Source organism: Asterias rubens, chromosome 17, assembly GCF_902459465.1.
Source record: "Asterias rubens chromosome 17, eAstRub1.3, whole genome shotgun sequence".
Classification (NCBI taxonomy): domain Eukaryota; kingdom Metazoa; phylum Echinodermata; class Asteroidea; order Forcipulatida; family Asteriidae; genus Asterias; species Asterias rubens.
In genome coordinates this window covers 11,160,123-11,183,971 of record NC_047078.1, presented here as the reverse complement: position 1 = coordinate 11,183,971, position 23,849 = coordinate 11,160,123, and the positions used below count along the sequence as shown (strand labels likewise).

The window sequence follows — 23,849 nt, the reverse complement described above, 5'->3', positions numbered from 1 at the left end:
CAAACTTCTACAGGTTTATGAATATGGTGGATTACATAAAGTGCTTACTCTGCCAGCAACTGTGTTTTGTTAGCAAATTAAACAATTCTGTAATGTTCCTTTAAAGTATCCCCAGTTTGCGTGGAGATTGACGATGGCAATTTCGCCAGATCTGGGGCAAAAGGTAAAGACCTTATTATGAATGTTGTACATGTATGTGTGCGTAATCTGCAAGGCATTAAATTGAGGTCGCGAAAGGCCAGCGTAGATTTTTGACCCCACAGTGGATTTCCAAGTCGGCCTAGAGGAATTAATTTGCGTAAAATACTTGGGTGTGAATCATTAAAGGGTATCAGATGGTAGTCAGGAAAACTATCAATTTGATAATCGTTCTGACAATTTTGCATGTAATTTAAATGTTTGATAACATTTCTATTTGAAATCCACATTTTATTCCCATGCATCTATTAAGAACTATTTATAATTTTAAAAATTTTGTTAAAGGTATTTTTGTTTTGTTTTACAAATGCTGGTAAGTCAGAAAATAAGTGAAAAGTTGATTTTGGTTTTTTAATTTCGGGAATGTAATTTCCATGTTTGGATGGTAGTGTTTTTTTGCTCTACCTGCCAGGCTCCTAGTGGATGATACACATGCCTACATTTTACTCACTTACATGGCATCTTTGATTTCATTACCTGAAATGTATAGTAATAATATTAAACTAGACATAAGTTGATTGTGAGAAACACAAAGCTGTTTCGTTTTGTTTAAAGGATACAGACATTTAAAGTGAGCCTGACTTTGAGGTAAAGTACCTTTAACCTTTGACATGCCCTACAAACCAAAAACATGATCTTTATTCTGAACCTGACCCTAAAATTGTTTTGAAACCTGACCCCGAATCTGACCCCAACTTTTACCTTCAATCCAACTGAACCATGTGCTACATGACCCTAATTCGAACCCTCACCCCTCCTGGTTCAGGAATTGGGACTTTTTAAAATCAAGCAACCTTGTTTACAGGTTTCTTGTAATACATGTACATTATGCTTGTGAGCTAAAGTGATTCAGTTCACTTATGAGGCATCCTTGGTTTCTTTACCAGTCACTGCCAGTTAATAATAATAACTCGACATTAGGTGTTTATCCTTGCACAGAGCTGTTCGATTTCACAAAGATAGTCCTAAATTAGAACTAGTCCTTGGATTCTTTAGGAGTCATAAACACTGAAGTCCTAAGTTAAGACGAGTAACTTGTCCCACCTTGAGATAAGACTAGTCTTAACTCTTTGTGAAATCCATCCCTGATCTTTAAAGTTAGCCTAATATTTGTCAGAATCATCTTCAGCTTTCTCTCTCCCCAACTCATTCCAAAATAAAAAATCTCCACATTGCTTTTTCACTGACAGATCAAGTTCAGAAATTGTTCACCTCATTTATTCACATCAAAATAGAAAGCCAAAACATAAAACCCATCAAAACAAAACTGTCACAAACCATAATCAATTTCCCCAAATCATTTTCCATTATTATTCCAACATTTGTCCACGCCAGAATTCCTTAATTATACTCGGTCAGATCATGTTACAAGCAAATAACTCCCTTGGTTATTTTTCTCGCCATAATTCCCTCGCAAAATACCATCACCCCCACACACCTTGACCTCTTCATCATCCCCGCAAACATCAATCAATCGACCCGGTATCATTTACTGGGCTTTTACTTTTTAATTGAGAAATATGTAAGGCAGAACAAGTGAAGGATTTAGATGGACTCTACCATTTGAAAAAGGGGTTAACTTTTGGTCATTTCTATTTTGGATTTGACAGACAATTTCTTACACAAAACAGATTGTCATTGTGTTTTGGTAAGTAAAATCTTCACGATTTTTTCAAACCCATTTTAAAATCATTGCTCTGAAAAAAAAAAGGAGAAGAAAAGGCATACATTTGGCAATCACTGTTAAAATTAATGGCATTAACAACTGTAGTGTTGGATAGAAGCCTACAGCAGCTTTCAATAGTTTAAAAAGCATTTTAAAAAACATTTCACTCTGAAGTAATGAGGTTATGCAAAACTATCAGTTTTGATGCCACAAATTTGATTGTGAGAAGCGTTACTGCAACACTTCTCAGATTCCTAATTTCTTCAAGAACGCGCCCACCTTTTAAATTTTTCACATCTTAGTTGTAGTGTACGGTTCAAAAAACAAAGGTGTAATTCCCGTTTCAGCAAGTGGTACTGCAATTACTACTGTTGAACCTAATAAAACATTTAGTTTATTTTCATGAGGCTAGGATTTCCCTATCCACCGTCTCAAAGTTTCAAGATAAAAATCAATGGGTCACCCAAAACCCAGATGTGACTCTGAAGTCTATCACGACAGAAAAGCCCTCTTAAAAACACCTCAACAAACAAAATATGACTCTGTTAACCCCACTGGAGTCTCAACAGCCACTGCCAAAAATGAAAATCCTCCACCCCAAAAAACATGTCCATGGGTTTTCAGTCTTGTAGGAGCAGCATTTTCCAATGGATTCCAATGGAAGAAAAGCACTCTCAAAAATACCCCAACAAACAAAATGTGACTCTGCCAACCCCCTGGAGTCTCAACAGCCACTGCCAAATCAAAAAAAAAAAAAACCTCCACCCCCAAAAAACATGTCCACGGATTTTCAATTTTGAAGGAGCGGCATTTTCCAAAAATGCCATCATAGCTAGTCCCCCTGGGGTGTTGGGGGATAAAGTGAACTCAACTTTCTCTTCTTGGCAGCGTGGACCACGGTTGAAGGCAGAACGCAGCAGCCACAGCAGTCCTGCCGAGCTCAAGTTGATACTGTGGTTATATTTTCAATTAAGGAGTTTGCCGAGCAGTGATTGGATTTAGGCAGGTTTTTTTTTCTTCTTACTCTGTACCCCGTCCTCCACTCGGTCTTTTCTTGCGGTAGTGGCACTCGGAGGTGAGTCAACGCTGACTGTCTGCTGGTTGTGATCACCGAGACCAAACTCTCTGTTGACAGCCCGATGATTTAGAGCTGCAAGGCATAGCTGTTTTAAACCAACATAACCAGTTTTCTGAGAGTTGTCTCATAGAATTAATTCAGCGGCCATTTGGGGTCTGTATAGCTTACGGGGGATATGATGAAAATAAATTACAAGTTAAGTTCTAAGTTTTTATTCGAGGAAGATCAGTTTCTGTTTGAGGTGCTTTAAGGAAAGCAGGGAGTTTAAGCTGCTTGAACAGGCGATTTGATTGTTTCGACCAGTCAGAAGTTTGAACTTCCTTATCAAAGTTGTCGTCAAGTTTTCAAAATATGTGTAATACCACTAACAATGTTAAAAACATGTTTTAGTAAGAAACCATCACCTTGCCTGTGATTTGCGAGTGAGATCTTGCATTGTTTCCTTCAATCTGTCTCCACCTTGAGGAAAGACTATACATATGTCTGGAGTCTGGACTTCTCGAATACAAACTTCTTGGAGAGGAACCCAAATCACCTGGAGATTCTGTAGTCTTTTTTGGCATCAGGACAGCTTCATTTTGTGATGTGAACATTTGGATTCCTTTTTGTTCTGACAGCTAAGTGGACTTTTCTACATCAAACTTCCAGGAGAATTTAGTCTGATTATAAATTTTGTAACAGATTTGAAGGAAATCTTTTTTTTTGCAACTGGAGTATTCCTCGCTGAACATTGTTCTTCATCGTAAACAGCTCTGAACAATAATCTCCACCTTTTGAATGATTGCACAACCCTAACTCTTCTGCTGACTCTATTCAGTGTAAACAAGAACCGAAAATCCAACTAGGTCGGTAAGTGTGAATTTGATTACCATTTCAAAGGCCTGTTTTTGAAACGGCAAAGGCACCAAGTCATTCTTTCCTTGGTAAAGGGCACCCTATGATGGTATTGTAAAGTTCTACTGGAGCATTTCAAGGGCACCAATATCGAATCGAAGTCTTATATAGCGCATGTATCTACCATCAAGGTACTCAAAGCACTTAGTATTTACATTTATACAGAAAGAGATGTTATTGAAAGTTATGAGTTCTGAGACCCTGAGACCCATGTTGCACCTTGAGGGTTTACAAGGTGATATGGCGCAAACAGCTGCCACAGCCAGGAACATTGGGGCGAACCGCTCTTTCGAATAAGTGCACTGGGTTCTTTTACATGCGTTACACAACACATGGGACCAACGGCTTTACTTCCCATCCGAAAGACGAAGCAATGGTGAAGTGTCTTGCTTTAGGACACAAGTGTCACGACTCAAGATTCGAACCCACACTCTGCTGATCAGAAACACCAGTGTTTGAATTCGGTGCTCTTAACTGCTCGGCCAAGACACTTCCTATGATGATACTGTAAATTTCTACTGGAGCATTTCAAGGGCATCAAGGCAATCGCCTTTGTTGCCTTTAGTGAAATATCAGGCCTGGTTTCATGACACAGTTTTATGAGAAATGTTTCCATGCCCACTCATGGTATTGGTTTTCCAGAACTTTTTTGAGCTTCTTGAGTTATCATTTTTCTTTGGAAATATTGTTGCCATAATGAAATGAAACCCTTATTTGATAAGGAAAGACGATGAAGTTTCTCATATATGTTGTAATAAGCACTGGAATTTGATGTTGTCTTGTGAGAATATATGAGCACTTTTTTTTTGTAAAAGAGTGAAAAACCACTCGTTTTGTCTGCAATACCACTCTTGCAAAGAGCCATATGGCGGACAACTCTTTTTAGAGTGAAAGATAGGTACTTTCACTCTCAAAAGAGTGACACTGACTGACTTTCAGGCCGTGTCCGAAACGGCGACTTCGGCTACAGCTACGGCTAGATCGCGCGCGTCTGCCTATTCTTCAACACTGGTAGACGCACTGATCTAGACGTAGCGGTAGCCGAAGTCGTCGTTTCGGACACGGCCTCACTCTCAACAGAGCGAAACTGACACCACACGGACAAGATAGTTAGGGAGTACATTAAGAGAGTAGGGACTCATTGTGACTTGCAGAACCTTGGATAATCTTCCATGGTATATTGGAATCTCAGAATGCTCAGATTATATCAGTCGCCCAGTAAAGACAGTGGACACTATTGGTAATTGTCAAAAGACCAGTCTTCTCACTTGCTGTATCTCAACATATGCATAAAATAACAAACCTGTGAAAATTTGAGCTCATGTGGTTGTCGAAGTTGCGAGATACTAATCATAATGAAGTAAAAAAAATATCCTTGTCTCACGAAGTTGTGCGCTTTTATATGGTTGATTTTGATACCTCAAATTGAGGTCTTGAAATCAAATTCGTTAAAAATTAGTTCTTTCTCGAAAACTACATACGTCACTTCAGAGGGAGACGTTTCTCACAATGTTTTATACTATCAACCTCTCCCCATCTCTCTTTACCAAGTAAGGATTTATGCTAATAATTATTTTGAGTAATTACCAATAATGTCCACTGCCTTTAGACCAAATACTTTACATTTATAAATACTAACTCTAAGTGGATATTTCTGTCAGTTGTCCGGCTGCCTGCAAAAAATATGTTCCAGTCATATGAAACTGTGCTTCACATAAAAAGTCTGTCAAAAACCATTTGGTTGATGTAAAGTGGTTTACTTGGACCAAGCAAAAGCTGTGTATTTGATTTTCTCCTTTCCCCTTTGTAATATAATATGCTGAACCAATATATTATCAGACATCAAACATTATTATGTCTCATGTTGTTGGGTCACACAAAAATTGCAAAACTGGTCTGTGACAATTACCAAGGTTGGCAATATAGGAGCTAACAAAAGTGTACGAAATCTGGTGGAAAAGTTCATAACTTCTTGCTTTTATTTTGCTTGGAAACTAGTGTGCTGACAGCGCGTTTTTTTTGGTGTAATTTGTTTTAAGTTTAAAAAGTGTTTTCCAAAATGATTTGGGATGATCATTTAAAGCCTGATGGGATAATCTTGTTAACAATCAGCTGACAATCAGTTTTCTAAGAAAATGCTTGTTAAAACACCCCATGACCAGTCATTGCCAAGCCATGCTGGCAAGTTCAGTGTTACATTTGTATGAAATGTGAACCAGTGAGAAGGTTGGTTATGCTGGCTAGTAATTGAAAAAAAAAGTGAAGGCAAAACCTGAAAAATTGATTTGAAACTTTCATTGATTTTGATTTAGCAAAAATTACACCATGTCAACGAATGTAAAAGTTTGAGAGAAATTTTGATTGCGTGACTTTTTTAACTTTTCACTGCCATTCATTTTCCAGTCTCTGTTTTTGACCAACCTTTCAACGACCCCTAAGAAATGAACTATTTGTTCTGTCCCAATCCCAGGACACAAGAACCCATAAACACTCCGCCGAAAAACAAACACTACCACCTTATAATTTGCCCCCTCCCGTTGTCTGAAGTCGACTCCGTCATGCAAATTAGATTACAGCTGATTCAATGGTTTATTCCTCCTGGAGTTTTTTTTTCTTCTTTCTGTTGATGGAACCTTCTGTTAGGTCCCTGCCAAGTCGGCAAGGTCTTCACAGAGAGATGGTTACAGTTTACTTGTCAACTGGAATCAGGCTGGGAATGCATCAACGGATGCTGTTACCGTGGCGATGCATGCAGGGGAGATGTTTTTGGAGTTGCTGGACTGCCGGGGTGCCTTGGTAATGGCAGCTGGGATATGAAAATAACACATTAGGGAGGGTTTGTGGCTCCTATTATTGCCGTATTTATTTAAAATTCATTCTGCTTTAAAAATATATCCTTCTCTGATTGAGCCAGCATTCTTGAAATCCTGACATTATGATGCCCTCCAATATTTGTTGTAGTTTCAGAAAGTTCCACAGTTTTTACAGTTTTTTTGTTCAGATCTTTAATCATTCCCTTATAGATTCATAATTCAAAAGCACTTTAGATAATTCAAAGACATTTGTTTAACTGATGGAAAGTTGGGTTGAACCGTTGAGTGGAAAATTGGTGGAAAATTTGCAAAGAATGTAAATTTGTTGTTTTCCGTGAGTCGTTGTGAGAGAGAGGTTTAAACTGTTTTCAATGTGCTTTTAATGGGAAAGTACTTCCTAAATGATCCCTGGGTGGCCCTCAGTTCTACGACTTCGCTTCCATATTTGACAATTTCCAATTTGAGTTACAAATGTACTTGAAAAACCTGTGCTGGGATTGTTGGGTGAGACCACACAGCAAGGGAGTCATAAGGTAATGCTCCAGCACAGGAAGTGGTGGGCCAAATACTGATCCTTGAGGACCCCTGCTGTAACTAGAAAAGCTTCCTCTAGAGATGAACGGCTTGAATTTCACATTAAACCAATAATGCATATCTGCTCAAATTAAGTTTCAAAACAGATTAGGAGGGTAAACTTCTGTACTTTAATTGCATTTTTTTTTTTCCGTTTTGAAAGTGAGGGCGCAAACAAACTTGAGTTAATGGATAAAAGTAAAGTACTACTGAAAGGAAGTACACTGAAATGTAGTTTGTAGGATTTTATAAATATCATTTTTTAAATTTATTTATTATTTTTTTAAAGCAATTTTATCTCAAACAAAGTACGCTAAAAGCCACTCTTGGTAAGGGGCTACAAGTTTTAGCTGAAAATAACTTGGGAGGCTGAAATATAAATTAATGTTTTGTCAATAGTTTAGATTGTGGGACTAAGGGAAACATGCTATAGGATTTAAACAATTAACATGTCCAAAACACAAAGGTATACTTTGCCTTTTTGGGGGCCGGTAAAGTTTCCACACAAGTACCAGAGTAGTAATTCATAATTGACATTCAGTCAGAGCTGCCAACTTTCTTTCTAGAAGACAAGGCCCCATATAAAACCATTGTCTCAAAAATTACCTATCGTTGCCATTTTCACCGACTCCCTGGACGAATTTAATTTGGTAGATAAATGGTGGCGGGAAAATGTCTTTTGTTGCTTGTGGCCCTCATGCCTTCCAAATATTTCATGGTTTACTTCTTCAAACCTTTTCCCGAGAAGTTGGTATCAAAGAAATACCTGAAGAAATATTTAGAACATTATCGCTGGTGAAACTCTTCTCCTTTTTGTTTCTTCAAAAAGAAATTTGGAGGAAAGAGAGAAAGTTCTGAGACGCTTCAGGCACTCATGTTTTTCAGTGTTGTCTCTGATATTATTTTGAGGGTGGCTGTCATCAGTCGATAATGCATTAGGATTTTAATTTCTCATGACTCCATCCGACGGATGATTTGGTTTGGAAGTTTTTTCCCTTCAGGCAAAAAACATTCAGGAATCTTAAGTTGAGGCGTCCAAAATATTATTATTATTATTTTTTTAATGGCAGGGGTTGTATTTAAAGGGTCTATGTACTTTTTCCTAACACAAAACTCAATGTCCACAGATTACATTAAACTTACACAGATTGAAGATTTTGATAGTAGAAAGCTTCCCCTGAAATTTTACTTACTGATGTGCTGTAGTTTTTGAGAAATGAGTAAAACAATTAACCAGTTATGCTATGGTTTTTGTATAATATCGTAACTGGTTAAAGGGATTTTACATTCTAAAATAATTTTCGTCTTCCTGAGACGAAAATTATTTTGTGACTTGTTTTACTCATTTCTCAAAAACTTCACAACCTCAGTTAGTAATATTTGAAGGGAAGCTTTCCACTATCATTATCTTCAAACCCTGTAAGTTTAATGTAAATCTGTGGACATTTTGAAAAAGTACCCGAATCCTCTAAAGGCAAAGTAAACAATTGGTAATTTGAACCGTTTGATAATTTGAATCCTAAATAAATTGAGATATCAATAAAACTGATTTGTGAAAATTTTATTTCAAAAGCTGGTAGAATATCTGGAATGGTTATAACCATGCTGGAAGAATACTCCCCAACAGGAATACACACTCTGAGAAGTGTAGCTCAGATTCAAATTTTTGGGGGCATAAAAGCTGCTTTATTTTTTTACAATAACCACATAACTTCAAAGTGAAATGTTTCTTTAAAAAAGCTTTCTACTTTCACAAACTGCTGTTGGCTTTCTAACCCAAGGATTTTATTGTCATTTGTTTTAAGAGTGATTGGCAAACCAATACCTTCAGCGGATTTTCGCGATATCCCAAAGATGCGACCACCTTTTGAAATGGAGTTTTCACTTCTTAAGTCGTACTGTTTTACACATCTACATTTATATAGGTTGAAAACAATCGGACGGTTCCAAAAACTGAAGGTATACTTTCCCTTTAAGACTACTTCTAGAATCCTGAGGGATAGGAGACACTAAGACAAAACTAGGTCGGGTGAGTAAGGAGGCAGGAACAGTCTGTGTTCTTAATGAGCTCCTAGCTCAAGAATTAAAGAGATCGTTGTTGACCTGCCTGGGGGTTCTAGTCTTGAAGATGACTTGCAATATTAATGGTGGATCACAAGACGATTTGTGCTCCTTATTAGCGTGCAAAAGACACGTGCCTCATCTTTATTCTTCGGGCTGAGTAAGGGTGTAGAGCAGCATCTCCTGTCCAGTTTGCTCTGTTTTTGGTCACCGGTTACTCTTCATTCCAGACTTCCATCTTCATGTAAGCTGTTTTCGTGTTTTCTTAGCAGTATGTTGTTCTTGGATCCCACTTGGGAGCAATTTCACTGAGCTGCTTAGGCGCATACTTGTTAATAATTAACAGATTTCTGCGTTCATTAAATAAGTTCGTCTGGATTGTTTATGGTCAAAAGGTTTTTTATTTTATTTGAAATCTATAACTCCAGGGAAACCAAAATGTGCAAAAATCAATATTTCAACAAACCTACTAAAATTTGTAGCATGTTTTCAGACATTTTAGGAAGCATTGACTCTCACCCCTGGTATCGGAACTTTGGTACCACAGCTAAAGCACAGGGCACCACAGCAATTGATGTGGGTGCCCGTGGGTTATTTCAAAGACTGCCCTACCCAAACGCACGCAGGATCCAAGACCAAGTGCACAGCAATTTTCCTCTGGTAAGGGGCAATTCTGTGTGGAAAATGTCAATTTGTGTTGGAACTTTGCACAGGGCACCACAGCAAAAGGACAGAGCACCACAGTAATAATTGCTGTGGGTGCCCTTGGGTTATTCCAAGGCCTGCCCTACCCTAACGCATGCAGAAAGGCCTCTGGTAACGAGCACTCTGTGAGGGAAGGGCACAACAGCATAAGCACAGGGGCACCACAGCAATTGCTGTGAGTGCCCTTGCGTTATTTCAGAAGGCCCGCCCAACCCTATCGCACGCAGGATCCAAGTTCTAATGCAGCTGCAGTACATTTTTATGTAGATATCGATCCAAATACCATAAAACTGGGACATTCACACATTCACCCTCCAGTTACGGAAGATGCTGAACATTCACTCCCTACTAATTCCAGTTCATCACGTCCCCAGATCCTCCCTTCAAGCCTCCCGCAATATTCCCACGAGAGACATCTCTAGAAAAGGGTTTACTCGCATTAACCTAATTTTCTCGGACAAATATAAATCGATAGTTATGTTTTGAGACGGGCTGCTCTTAGGCCCGAGTGTGTGTACACAGAATATCGGACTTAAAGGCTCTGGACACTATTGGTAACTACTTAAAATAATTGTTAGCATACAAACTTACTTGGTAACGAGCAATGAAGAGCTGTTTGTAGTACATGTATAAAACATTGTGAGAAGTAACATAGTTTTCTCACTCAAATAATAAAAAACTTCACACAAAGTAATGCAAAAATGATGTCTTTTTCTTTCATTATTCTTTTTTGAACCTACATAACCAACTGAGCCCAAATTTTCACAGGGTTGATGCATATGTTGGGATAGACCAAGTGAGAATACAAGTCTTTGGCAGTTACCAAAGTAACCAGTTGCCTTTAAGTATGATTTGTTTTTTTTTGGTAATGATTGCAGTATGTTGGTAGCGTCAGACAAAATGGAAAAAGTCATCGAGGTCGGGAGTTGTGTCTCATTATTTCACCAAACAAGTTTGATATTTTTATTGGATAAATGTGGTCGGGACGTTTTAAAGAGCGGAAAGGACGCTGCTACTGTGGTGTTGTTAAATGAATACCAGGCTAAGCTGTTCTTAGTTGATCATTAATGCATAGAAGCAATGCTTGTGTAATGTGCCGCAATGTTGTTTTACAGCAGAGCTCAACTTTTTTAGTGACGCTTATTTTTTATGTTTTGAACCTTAAATTCCCAGGAAATGTTATCGAACAATGCATTTACCACTTTTATGGTCCAGTAATCCATCCTTTCAAACTGAACATCCTTTGTCCTCATCACTTAACTCCTATTGGTTCATAGCCTCCAATTGTTTCTGAAATAGAAACTTTGATTGGCTGTAATTTTCCCACTTTTTTCTGGATCCTTAATCCCTTTCCCCTCTTTTTTCTATAAATGGATATGTATTTGTTTGTACTTGTTTATGCCTCTGAAGAAGGTCCGGTTTGGATCAAAAGCTAAGGCCATCTACCCTACTCATTATTTTAATAAATAAAATAAGTAATACATACACTGTACATAGTTTTAAAGGCAAAGTTTTCGGCCATAATGACATGAGTCCGCACTCACTGTGAATGAAGATGTGTGTACCTGTGTTAAAATGTACCTGTAGAAGTTTCTGCTTCGTTAGTCATTATGTTTTTGATCAAAAAAGTGAAAATCACTGAGAAATGATTTCAGGAGAGTCGCATAAATCTGTTGTATGCTAAAATAATGTTTGTCTCACTGAGTCAAAAACTTTTTGTGTGTGATTTTTTAAACTTGTTTCTCAGAAACTACAGCACGTCAGCAAATAATACTCAGGAGGCTTTTTTAAAACCATTATTATCTTTAAACCTTATTAGTTTAATGTACATCCGTGGACGTTTGTGTTTTGTGTCATTAAAAAAAAAGAGTACCCAAACCCCTTAAAGTTTAAAACCGGATCTATTCTCCTTGGTATTCCCTTGCCCTACCTCTTAAATATAAAAATAACTTCCTTACAACTTTCTTACACAAGAAGATTTGTTTTCTTCGCTCAATGGATCGTTTCATCTCAATCTAAACAGATTGACAAACAATTTCTTTTATCCCCTTTCACTGGCAAGATGTAATTGTAGCGCCCGTTTCCTGTCAGCTTCACTCCCAATCCAACTTCTACAGTTTCCTGTGTATTTAATTCTAACAGGTCAGGATGCAATTCAATCCCACTGGAAAATAAACAGCTTCCTGCCTGTCAAACCATTGCCATTGACACTGTCAGTCAGTGTGGCAATTAATTGCAATTTATTCTGTGTAAGTATTTTTGGTGGTTGGTAGTTTTGCTGAGGTCTTTTCTCTATGGTTTCACAGACATGCGATTCTGTGAAACTGACAGACAGATCAGGCATATGAGATTTCCTCTTTTAAGCTGGTTTCCTCTATTGGGGTTTTGATTTGCCTCTATTTTCTTAACTCTCTGTGTTTGAAAGTATAGGCATGATATCTATTCCTCTTTTTTGGCCCGGTTTTCTCTTATCCCCTTTTTTCAGAAATGATTCATCTTTCTTGACCCTCAATGTGGCATTGTCATTTTATCACATTTTTTTTTTTACCGAAACATCGTTTGTCGGGAGTGCAGGAACGAGATGGGGATCTTTTATTTCCGTAGTTCCGTACTTAGCTGTTTCTCATTTTCACTCCAAGTTCCTGGCTGTTGTTTTCTAAAACGCTGATCGATGCGATTGTACATTATCTCACGATTCTTTGCACTTCCTCTGTCTTAAAGATAGGGTCAAAGATCGGTTTTTGTCAATTTATAGGAAACATTATAAAGAAGGTTTCAAGTCACATGTGAAAATTTCAGCTGAATACCTTTGATCTTTGCTGAGAAAACTGCAAAAACTGTCCAGATTGTCAAATCAATTTTAGCGAGGTGACAGCGTGTACCAACCACATCTCTGGCTGCAGTATTCGCGAATGGACACCACCCCTCAGAAACGTGACATTGATGTACTCATTTTTCAAAAAACTACAGCACCTCAGCAAGTAAGGAAGCTTTAAACCGTGTATGTTTAATGTAAATCTTTGGACCTAAACTCAATAAGGTGCAACAATTGACTCTGCAAGATATTTTTCAAGAATTCTCACATTCACAAATCTCGTCCCAATTATAAGTATCATCTGTCAAAACTCGTTCAAAGGGGGAAAAATACAAAATTTTAATATATTTTTGGCCATGTATTGAACCTCACAGTCACAGAGTATTTATTTCCCAAAGGTGGCGCCCACTCCTCAATCTACATAATATGAATAAATTGACCACTCCTTAATTACTATTGGTTGATTAAGTCATTATTATTGGCTGTTCACTTCCCAGAGGCAATTCCGGATTGTTTATGACAAGCTTAGGATTGGCATTCAAATGTCTTAACAGCAAAAGGTTTTATTGCGTCACTCCCGGAAATAAATCGGCAATCTACAAGATCAGATGGAGTTTTTTATCTCACAGCACTGACAAGTGACATGAGTTGATAATAAACTCAGCGCAGGTTTTTTTCTCCCCTCTTTGCTACACGAATTTGCAGGTCCCCCCCTCCCCCATCCCCCCCATTTTTTTCTCTCTTTGCTACACGTTATTTTGCGGTAGTACACCACACTTTTTTAATACCCAAACTACATGTATGTTTACTTGCATAGATCCGCATGATTTATCATTGTCAACCGCCGTAGGTTGCGACTGACGTTTGACAGCCAAGATCCTACCCGTATAAACCGAGTGCCTTTTTTCCCCTTTTTGTTCAAAATTGCAGGTTCCCCGATTTTTTTCTCCACCTTCTTGTGCGATTGTACACCGCACTTTTTTATACCCGGACTATGTTTACTTGCGGAGATCCGCGTGATTTATCATTATCGTACGCTCCGTCTGACGTACGGCAGCCGTGATCTCACTCATGGGTTTTACTACAAGCCCGAAGTCAAACTGATTAATTAAAATTGGGGCTGTCACTGAATTTTAAACTCAAAGTCGCATTGTGCATTTGTATAAATCTATGAGTATTTAGATGACACATAAACCTTTGGCTATACTCGGTCCAGTAAAGCAGCTAACAATTTCTGTACAGGTTTTGCTCTTGTCAGATAATTTGTTGAGGAGTTGCGTAGGACATGGCTGACTAACATCAACTTAGAAGACTTATTTGAGCTGGAAAGCCCCTTTTTACACCAATTGTAGACAAACTTTCCTTCCAGTTAAAAAAAAAATATGTGAAAGACTTGCACATGTTTAAACAGCACAATCAGCACACTCGGGTGGGATGCTGCGAGAAGTGGTCACGCAAAATGCACTAATTATTAGTAGTTTCATTTAATATTTCTAGTTTTAGTTCTCATGAAAAGATTCTAAGAAAATTGAACTTTAAATCACTTTATTAGCCAATAACCCAATAGAGAGAAGACAAAGAAAGATGATTTATTGAATACTAAAAAACTTTTATAAGTCAATTTTTGGTACACACAAATATTTGAATCTGAAGTTCTCATTGTGATTTTCATCCATCCATGCTTAGCGTTGATGTGATAGTGGGTACCAGCTACATCCCTGGCTCCAGCATTCGCTAATACACTTAAGAGTAAAAACAAATTTGATTCTTTACCCCCGATGCAAAACTAACATCAATTTGTTCATTTCCCCACTTGATTATTTGCAAGTAGCGAACAGTCTTGAGACTGACACATTGACACTCTGCGAATTGATTGTCCCTGTCAAAAACATAAACCGCTTAATAAATTAATGAGTTATGAAAGTGCAAGCGTGTGCGTATTACCCATGTTTAGGTTATTGGTTGTGATAGTACATTACCCGTGACGATCACCTTTTGAGTAGGCGTGATGACATAGATAGGAAACGTCTTCTTTTTCCCTTGTTTTTTCCTACGGAGGAGAGCGATGGACTAACGTTTAAAAAACCAGCAAAAATAATCACAAGCATCGCGACATATAAATACAGGCGGATTAAAGATTGGAAAATTTGTTTTTGTTCGGAGAGTAAACTTTAACAAATCATCGTGATTGGCTTGAGATGTCATGGAGGAAAGGTGGGGGGGGGGGTTGGAGGGAGAGAGATTAATAGGTATGGATTAGAATTAGATGGACGGACTAAGGCTAAATAACAAGAAATACCAGTTGATTGTCCCCTTCCCTCATCCTTTTTTTTTAGGCTGCATACTTGTTTTTTTTTAACTTTTTTTTTTCTTCCCTTTTTTTTCCTTCTTCTAAAAGACAAATTGTCTTTGTATTTCTCGTTAATCTTACTAATCATTTGAGATCTTGTAACTTTATTAAGTAAGTGGTGACTTTAAACTGAAGAATTGGTGGTAACTTTGACGACCACTTTTGAAAAAAATTCAAATATTGAAGATATAAAGGCCCTTATCCTCCTCTTTTAGAAAACCTGGATGATCAACTGGTATTCTTTTTACTCCGCCTAACTGTTCCTCTTAACAATGCTATAACAGAGCAGTAATCAGTCTTTGGGTTGTGGGTGGGGGGGGGTTCCTTCTTGGTATGGTGTGGGAGCATGAAGAGGGAGGGAGGCGGGGGTTGGAGGGAGAAAGATTAATAGGTATGGATTTGAATTAGATGGGAGTTCTAGCTGTTCCTCTAAACATTGCTATAACAGAGAAGTAATCAGTCTTTTGGTTGGTTGGGGGGGGGGGGGGGTGGGGAGAGGGAGTTTTTTCTCTTCTTGGTTTGTGTGGGAGTCCCAAGTGAAGATTAAATTGTAAATCACTGGTAGCCAGTCGCCTGTGTCGGCATGTCGTGCTACCTTGTTTGAAAAATACACAAGCGTTTTGAATAGGCAGGAGAGGATGATGGTTTGAGCAGACTGAGGGGGTCGCTTGGGGTCAGGAGAAAGCTGCTCACGTCATCAGTGGCTGAGCTTCGGTGGAGCAGTGCTAGCTAGCCCCGACAGACCCTGGCCGAGAGAGAGAGCTGGCTGTGACTCTGAGATATTGGCAACAGTCATTCAATAAAGCAGAGGGCAAGGGTTCCAGTTAGGCCTGCTGTGAGCTACTGGCTGGGTTTGTTTTACTTGTAAGGAAAGTCGGCGGAGAGATCGGTCGCATGCCGAGGGAGAGCGTAAAAGAACTCCGGAGTTACAACAACTGGATGGTTGGGAATACTAGTAGTAGACAACATCGGTAAGTTGTTGTGTATGGGTTATTGTAGAGGGTTCGGATGCCGGGGTCGGAGGTCATGTTTATGAAGTGGAAGTCGAAGAAAGAAGAAGTTTGTCTGAGGTACTTTGGTGAGTGTTGAAGGTGGTTGTTGTTGATGGCTTAAGGGGGAAGGTTCAGTGGTGTGTGCTGTACTTTGGTGGAGGCGGAAGATAGCGGACTTTGTCTTTCTTCTTTGGTGTTGTGTACAATTTTTTCGTGATTCTGAATTTCAACCCGTGGGATAAATCAAACAAACAAAACATTTTTGAAGTAACAAAATCATTTTTCTATATGACATGTTCATCCCAACCCATGAATTCAATTTTTTTTTAATCTTCCATTTGTGGAAAATTATCTTGACAGATTTTGAAGTCTTATAAAAAAAAATAGGACTTTGTCTTTCTTTTTTGGTGTTGTGTACATTTTTTCGGCACTCTGGATTTCAACCTGTGGGATAAATCAAACAAACAAAACAAATTTTTGAAGTAACACATTTTTTTTATATATGACATGTTCATCCCAACCCATGATTTCAAACTATTGTTTTTATCTACCATTTGTGAAAAATGTTCTTGCCAATTTTTGAAGTCGTATACCGGACTTTGTCTTTCTTCTTTGGTGTTGTGTAAATTGTTTGAGTATTTTGGCTTTCAACTTGTGGGACAATTCAAACAAACACACAATTTGTTGAAGTATAAATAATTGCAATGTTTTTCTTATGTGACTTACAGGCATAATGTTCTTCCTACTTAAGTTTGATCTTCGATTATTTCGCCCTCAGATAAAGAAAACAAATTATGATTATTTGTGTAAAAAGTGCATTAAAGTCTCTAGCATGTGCACTAGTGGGTCTGCCCCCCTGTGTTCAATAACATTTTCCTACTTTTTCCCAAGGGCCAAATATCCTGGACATTTTCATCCCCAACTCATTTTTTTCAAACTGTTTTGTTTTTATTATCTTCCATTTGTGGAAAATGAACTTGATTGATCTTGAAGTAAAACAAAACAGCACCAGTGATTTGTGAACAGTTCTCTCCGGTCTTTGTTGTGAATGAAGTCGAGGAATGTTGAACAAAGAAAATATTATTTGGGTTGAACAAAGAAGAACTGACTAGAGCATGATTTGAATCTGCCAAACACATGTACTTGATAATTGGAAGTGTGAAGATGGAATTTAGTCTTGAAAACAAATGGATTATTCTTGTGAATGTAGATCTTTGATATCTTTTTGGTTATGTTTGTTAGATTTTGTTCAATTTTCTTCCTTCTTAAATGGAATTCTTTTGGAATGTTTGCTTTGCATTGTATGTTTTTGATGTTGTGTATTATTATCTTTGTGAAGCATAGTGATATTTGTTTATGAGGCATTATTAAGGAGACTATGAAGTTGTCGGTCTGAAATAACGAAACAATTACTGATTTTGGAATAGTCAAAAACAAATTGTTTTGTTTCAGTTTGAAACTTTGTGAAAATGTTGAAAAAATTTCACAGATAAACCCTTGTACATTGTTTTCACTCTTATTCATGGGTAAACTGCTGAAGTTTTCACAGCTTCCTTGAATAGTGTGCCTACTGAAAAAAAGAGGAGTGAAAAACACAATGATACATAATCTCTTAGCATTTCTTGTGGAAAACCAGTTCCTTTTCCCCAGTTGTGGAGTCTCTGACTGTTGGAGCTGGCAGCGTATTTTTAATTTTTTTTACACCGCAGCAAGAATTCGTGTTTTGAGTAGGAGACTACGTTGCAATGCTTTTTGATATAATCCTCCAATGGGAAGGTGTGCATAACAGTGTTATAAAATTCTTGCTTTCTTTCCCTTTTTGAAATATCCGCCAATGTACATTTTATGCATATATCTGCGTTATTAATAACATAGTGTTATTTCACGATAGGAATTGGCAGTGTTACAGTACAAAACCCCTCGCCGCGGTGTACTAAAAAAGTGCGAGCTGGCACAGTAGCTGCACTATGCATAGTGTACATGTGTTGATATGGTCTATTGCATGGATGAATGTGTTGTCAAGTGCTTATACTAAGTACTTGATGAGTGTTACTGATGGCTGATTGTTGTTTTAGACCATCTGGTGCGCTTTTCTTCACCACTGAGGTGCAACCTGCTTTTGTTTATAAGAAACGGATCTATGATTTTATGTTAACGGCAAGTCCGCCCCAAACAAGGCAAAAAGCCACTCAGGGTATGGGGCGACACAAAGACAAAATCTAGTTTTGAAGAATATATAAATAATAGTAATCTTGCCGGTACAATATGTGTAAATCTCTTCCATGGGAGTGTTGGCTCTGAAAAAAACCGATGTGGTCTCGATGTTTCGACCAGTACACTCTGCTCGTCTTCAGGAGAATGAATTTAGTTTGAAAATTACTCGGGGAAGCTGAAGGTGGGAATTGAAATTAATCTTAAGAAACAGTCTAGATTGTAGGATGGAGGGAAACATGCACCAGGCAAGGAGTTCCAAAGTAATGCAGTTTGTGGAATAAAGTCGTTTTTAGGTTGTACATCTTGTTGTATGCGGACAAGTTCTACTGTAGGTATTTTTCCTTGGGGCACCAAGGCAATACCCAGCGGCAGTGAGACATGTGTCTTTCCTTTATGGCAAATAGAGGCAGGAATTTACATTTATTCGGAGCCCAAAAGAAAACTGAGCACCACATTAAGCCATTATGGCAATCCATCAACTGGTGCCCCAGCTAATCAACCGGTGCCCCTCCTAGTGGTCATTGTACTATAGCATAAGGGCCATCTCCGTGTACCTGCCAACAATGTGAAAAGAAACAGTACATCAAAACCAGATATGGCCGATGGCATTTCTATTACATGCTCGAGATTGTATACAACACCAGTAGGTTGTGTGAGAATGAGAGTAATGGTGGTCCAAGAAAGTTTACTTTTTATGAGTTTTTGTACCTCAAGGGCTTAAAGTCTGTATGTACAAGAAGCCCCCACTGTGTGTTGTTCCTTCTTGGCTGGAGGACTGAATGACCATAAGTTTTAACTTTGACTGGTCCTCTTATAAAAGGAAAACAAAAAATATTTTACTGGGTTCATATAACAACAGGTGGACATGCAAAGTACTATTTGGACTCCAAGAAACCTACCGAGAAAAAGAGGGAGACAAAACAGATGATGTAGAGACGAACTAAGGAGGATAGTTCTTTTCAGAACTGATAATTCTCTTGAAAATCCGAAAATCTACTCCGCATTAGTAGAATATGTAGCAAGACAAAATCTTCCTAGATATACACATGGTGTTGCCACAAACCAAATATATAATGATACCTCACCATGCAGTGCCTCAAATCCAATATTTGAAAATATTGCTCTGAGAAAAATAACCCGGTCCAGTTTAGGACCATAATTCAGCATGCCATTCCAATCATGATGTCCTTATGGGTCATTGCCCTCAGTGGTCGTAATATTCCAAGGGTGTATTTCCCTTAGGGACACCAGCCTTCGTTGCAATCTACCAGCCAAAAGTCACCTTTTTGTACAGAGTTGGTTTTTATGGTGTGCTTTTTACTATTGGTTCCCCAGGGCACTATGTTGGGGCCTAACAGTCTTGGCTTTTGAATTTTAAGATTGGGGGTTTTCATTTTGTCTTCTACCAACCAACACAAAGCTACATTGTAGAAGTCACTTTTTGTGTACAGATTTGGTTTTTATGGTGTGCTTTTTAATATTGCTTCCCCAGGGCACTATGTTGGGGCCTAACAGTCTTGGCTTTTCAATTTTTAGATTGGGGGTTTATAATTCCGCTTCTGATGCGCTTTCGGTTGGCCATGGTTGTTTGGGCCAGAGGGACAAGCTATGATGTCAGTATGTGTTAAGGGTCTTCTTAATCGGGTCTGAGTTCAACACTGGTAACCGATACACTCTGACGGGTTACACAGGTGGTATTCAGATGGTCTTGTCTTCACCGGTTCACCGCTTGATTGGGTGATTTGTTCTGAAGGGGAACAAAAATGAAAAAATTCCATTAAACACATGTCCCCAGATATAATCGTTGATGGAATTTTCTGTTGATAAGTGGGATTTGTAGAAATGTAAACTTGACGTTTTTAACAACTGTTTGGGATGTTGGCCATGTGTTTGTATTTAGGTTGTTGTTACCTTTGGCCCGGTTTCAGTTCAGTTTTTCTTGTTTTTTAAATCCAGGTTGAGGTAATCTACCCTTTGTGGATTCATAAATTATCTTGTGTTTTCTTTGCTAAGCTTCTTTCAGAAATAAATGTTTGGTTTGCGGTAACACCATGTGTGTGTCTACTTGCTATACTACCGCGAAGTAGATTTTTGAAATCAGGAGACTTCTCAGTTCTGAAAAGAACTGTCTTGCTTTCTTTTAGAAAGCTAGCAATTCATTCTCTCTTATATGTATCAGCGGTCCTCTGTCCAACACTTAGCTAAAGGCAAAGTATACCTTTGGTTTTTGCACCATTCGATTGTTTCAAAATGTAAACTTATTCATTAAAACTAACACGTGAAAATTTCATTTAAAAAAGTGTTCAGTTTGAGACTTTTGTCTGAATTCAGACTTTTTTAAGTCTGCCTGGTAAACAAAACAATGCTGTATGTTTGTCCAAATTAAATAAGTCATGCTCTTTGATCTACTTCTCTAGAACTGATGATACTGTTCCCAAAAGCTCCACGGAATCTACTCTATTAATGTAAAAGAGTGAAATTTCACTCTCTTGTCCGAGTGGTATCACTTTCGCTCTTTTGAGAGTGAAAATCAATCTGAGTCACTCTTTTTGAGTGAAATTGGAATGAAGTTCACTCTAAAGCGAGCTAAAAATATCGTCTTGCACTCTAAAAAGAGTTGTCCGCAATGTGGCTCTTAGCAAGAGTGGTATGGCGGACAAAACGAGTGGTTTTTCACTAAAATTGGTCTAGTAGCTACAAAACTGGTTGGCAATGACTTTCACCCCTGTACTTGAATTGCTGACCCCATATCCTTCAAGCTATCAGCCGAAAATCCCCAAATTTGCAACAGTTATTAAAACAGACCTCATTCACTGCAGCTGCTTTTTACCACAGATTACACAAAACTTGCAGGGAGCCCTGAATTTTTGACCTCCCACCAGTCCCCCGGGCCGGGCTGCTGGGCGAAAACGCGGCACTCTCTGTCTCTCGTAGTTCAAGGAATGACTGACCCCTAAGGGCAAGCAAGAAATCACAGTGACCCACGCAAAACTATTGAAGGCAATTGATTTTGAAACTTCTGCCATAAAACACTCCGCAAGAATCCATAATGGAGGGGTATCAGAAAGTACTGCAAAACAAACTTGATTTTAATCGAAGATTGTGGGAATTTTTGTCACGGGAAAATTGCTGTTGGCAAATTTGGTTGCTCCTTAGCGTTGGTATTAGAAATATGATTATCACATTAAGTTATTTAAGTGAATTTTATTTCACTTAGAATTAGTGTCTTAAGGTGGGTGGTATATTCATGTTTGTTTGAAAGGATTTGCTTTATTTCTAGTATGGTTGAAATTTTGAGTTACTGAACAAGTAAAATTACATTTTGTTACAAAAAGCTTGTTTGACTAACATCTTGTTTTGCCTATCATGTCTCATTGGCCTGAAGAAGTATGAACAGTCTAGATGTTGTTTTGCAAGGATTGTCAGCTATCATATAAAGTGTTTGTGTTGACTTTAAAACCGTGTTAACTTTTCAGGTTGCATAGTTATTGTTACCCACAAATTGTGAAGCAATTTTCAGGATTATTTTACCTTATTGAGTCCATGTAGTTAAAAGCTTTTGAAAGACTTTTTATTCTTTTGAATGAATTAAGATTTAGGTTTTTGGAGATTCTATGAGTCTTCATGGGTTATGGTGGTTTGGAGAAGAACTGGTGGTTTGGCGAATCAAAGTTTCGATCAGTATGCTCCGATCGTCTTCAGGAAAAAGGATTAGTGTTGAATTTGTTCACTTCTAGTTTTACTTAATCATCTCTCTTTATGAGTTGTGGTGGTTTCAAGAAGAATCTGAAACGTTGAGGACTCAACGTTTCGATCAGTTTGCTCTGATTGTCTTCAGAAGATAGGATAAATGTTGATTTTTGTTAACTTCTGGTTTGACTGGCGTTGCACGTCCCTATAATGACAGTTGTTCTTTCTTCTCCTCTTGGGTCTTTTTTTTCTGTCACTAATTCCTTTAAATCGCAGCCAGTTTAATTCTTGCTGAATTGCATTTCTTAGCATTTACCGTCGTCAAGACCAGTAATAAAACTTTCAGATCAAATCAACCTGGGTCCTAAACGTTTATTCCTTGATGAAAAATTTATTCTACGCAGTTTTTTTCTCTTCTTTTTCGTCTTCAATGCCTGAGGCCGACAAAGCGGTATGTCACCAGCAAGAAAAAAAGTATGGAGCAGCTCAACTTAATAATGCTTATAAATCATCGGGATTCAACCATAAAGTCGCTCATTATTGCCAGCACCTGTTTCTTGTTCTCTCTTGGGGAATTGGTTTTAATTTTGGGAAAGCTCAAGATCAAGTTGACTTCACAGAGTTTCTCTTTCCTCAAGGAAACTTTTTTAAGACTGATGTGAGCGACTGAGGAGTTGGTTTTGGGCTCCATGGTTTTGTGGGAAGTGGAGTTCATGGAAGCTATTAGGATACATTCCCATTTTAAAACCACTAATTGGACCACAACAAGGTATTTAAAAAAAGTGGTTTTTCGATAGAAACTTCAAGGGTTTTGATACCTTTCGTAGATCAAATTTTTGGCCGCGACATGATTCCCGACAATGTACTTACTGTGAGTAAAGAAGTTTCAGCAAGAAGAAAAAGTGAAAATCACAGAGCAATGTTTTCAGGAGATTCCCATTATTTAAGTTTTTTGCATAAACCAGTTGTACGTGTACATGTACTTGCTACAATAACTATCTCACTGAGACAACAAATTATTGTTGTGACATTGTTTTACTCATTTCTCAAACAGCACCTCAGCAAATAATATTTTAAGGGAAGCTTTCTACTTTACAATCATTATCTTTAATTCTTGTGACTGTCAGTTTACAGTAAATCTGTGGCAATAAGTGTTTTGTGTTGTACAAAGAGTACCCAAATCCTTAAAGATTGGTGTAAGTGGGCTTGGAGTTGGTTTTGTGGGACGTTGAGTTCGAGTGGGCTTGGAGTTGGTTTTGTGGGACGTTGAGTTCGTGGAAATTGTGGGGATATGTTACTGGGTTAAGCTTGACCACAAGAAAGTGATTAAAAAAAGTGGTTTCAGATGGATACTTGATTGCCATGGGTTGTTCTTGTGTTACTTATTTGTTGGGTAAGTGTTTGATTTTGAGGTCCTCAGTCAAAAAGTTTCACCATGTAAATTGTGTTGGGAGGACCAATCAAAATTCTCTCCAACTGGTTCAGCCAGTGTTTTTATTTTTTATTATGAAACATGGACAAGTGAAAAACAGTGGTGACTCGTGAAATGACAGTTTAAGCCCAGTTCATACTTCTTAAGAATGCATTTAGTCAGAAAACTGTTAAAGGGAAGAACACTGACAAACTGCTACATTCGTTATTTTATTACCATTTCCATTGTTACACATCATATCTTTAAAGAAATCAAAGTTAACATCAAAGGTTGTCAAACTTTCAAAACACTTTGTTGTTGCTTTAAGAAGAAAAAAAGAGAAGAAAAAAAAAAACAAGAATTTTTACCTTCAGAAAGTGCAGCTGACC

At 38.0% G+C, this 23,849-nt stretch overlaps 1 protein-coding gene across 2 annotated transcripts in view; it reads left to right on the top strand.

Moving 5' to 3' along the window:
• Positions 1-2,627: 2,627 nt before the first annotated feature.
• Positions 2,628-23,849, top strand: part of LOC117301310 (cell adhesion molecule-related/down-regulated by oncogenes-like) — a 43,514-nt gene continuing 22,292 nt past the window's right edge. Inside the window, exon 1 of one of the 2 annotated variants that reach the window (XM_033785203.1) lies at positions 2,628-3,787. The gene's annotated coding sequence lies outside the window, so the exon portion shown is untranslated. Of the gene's footprint in view, positions 3,788-16,045; positions 16,125-23,849 lie in introns of those variants that run through there. The other variant, XM_033785202.1, reaches the window with a different exon arrangement.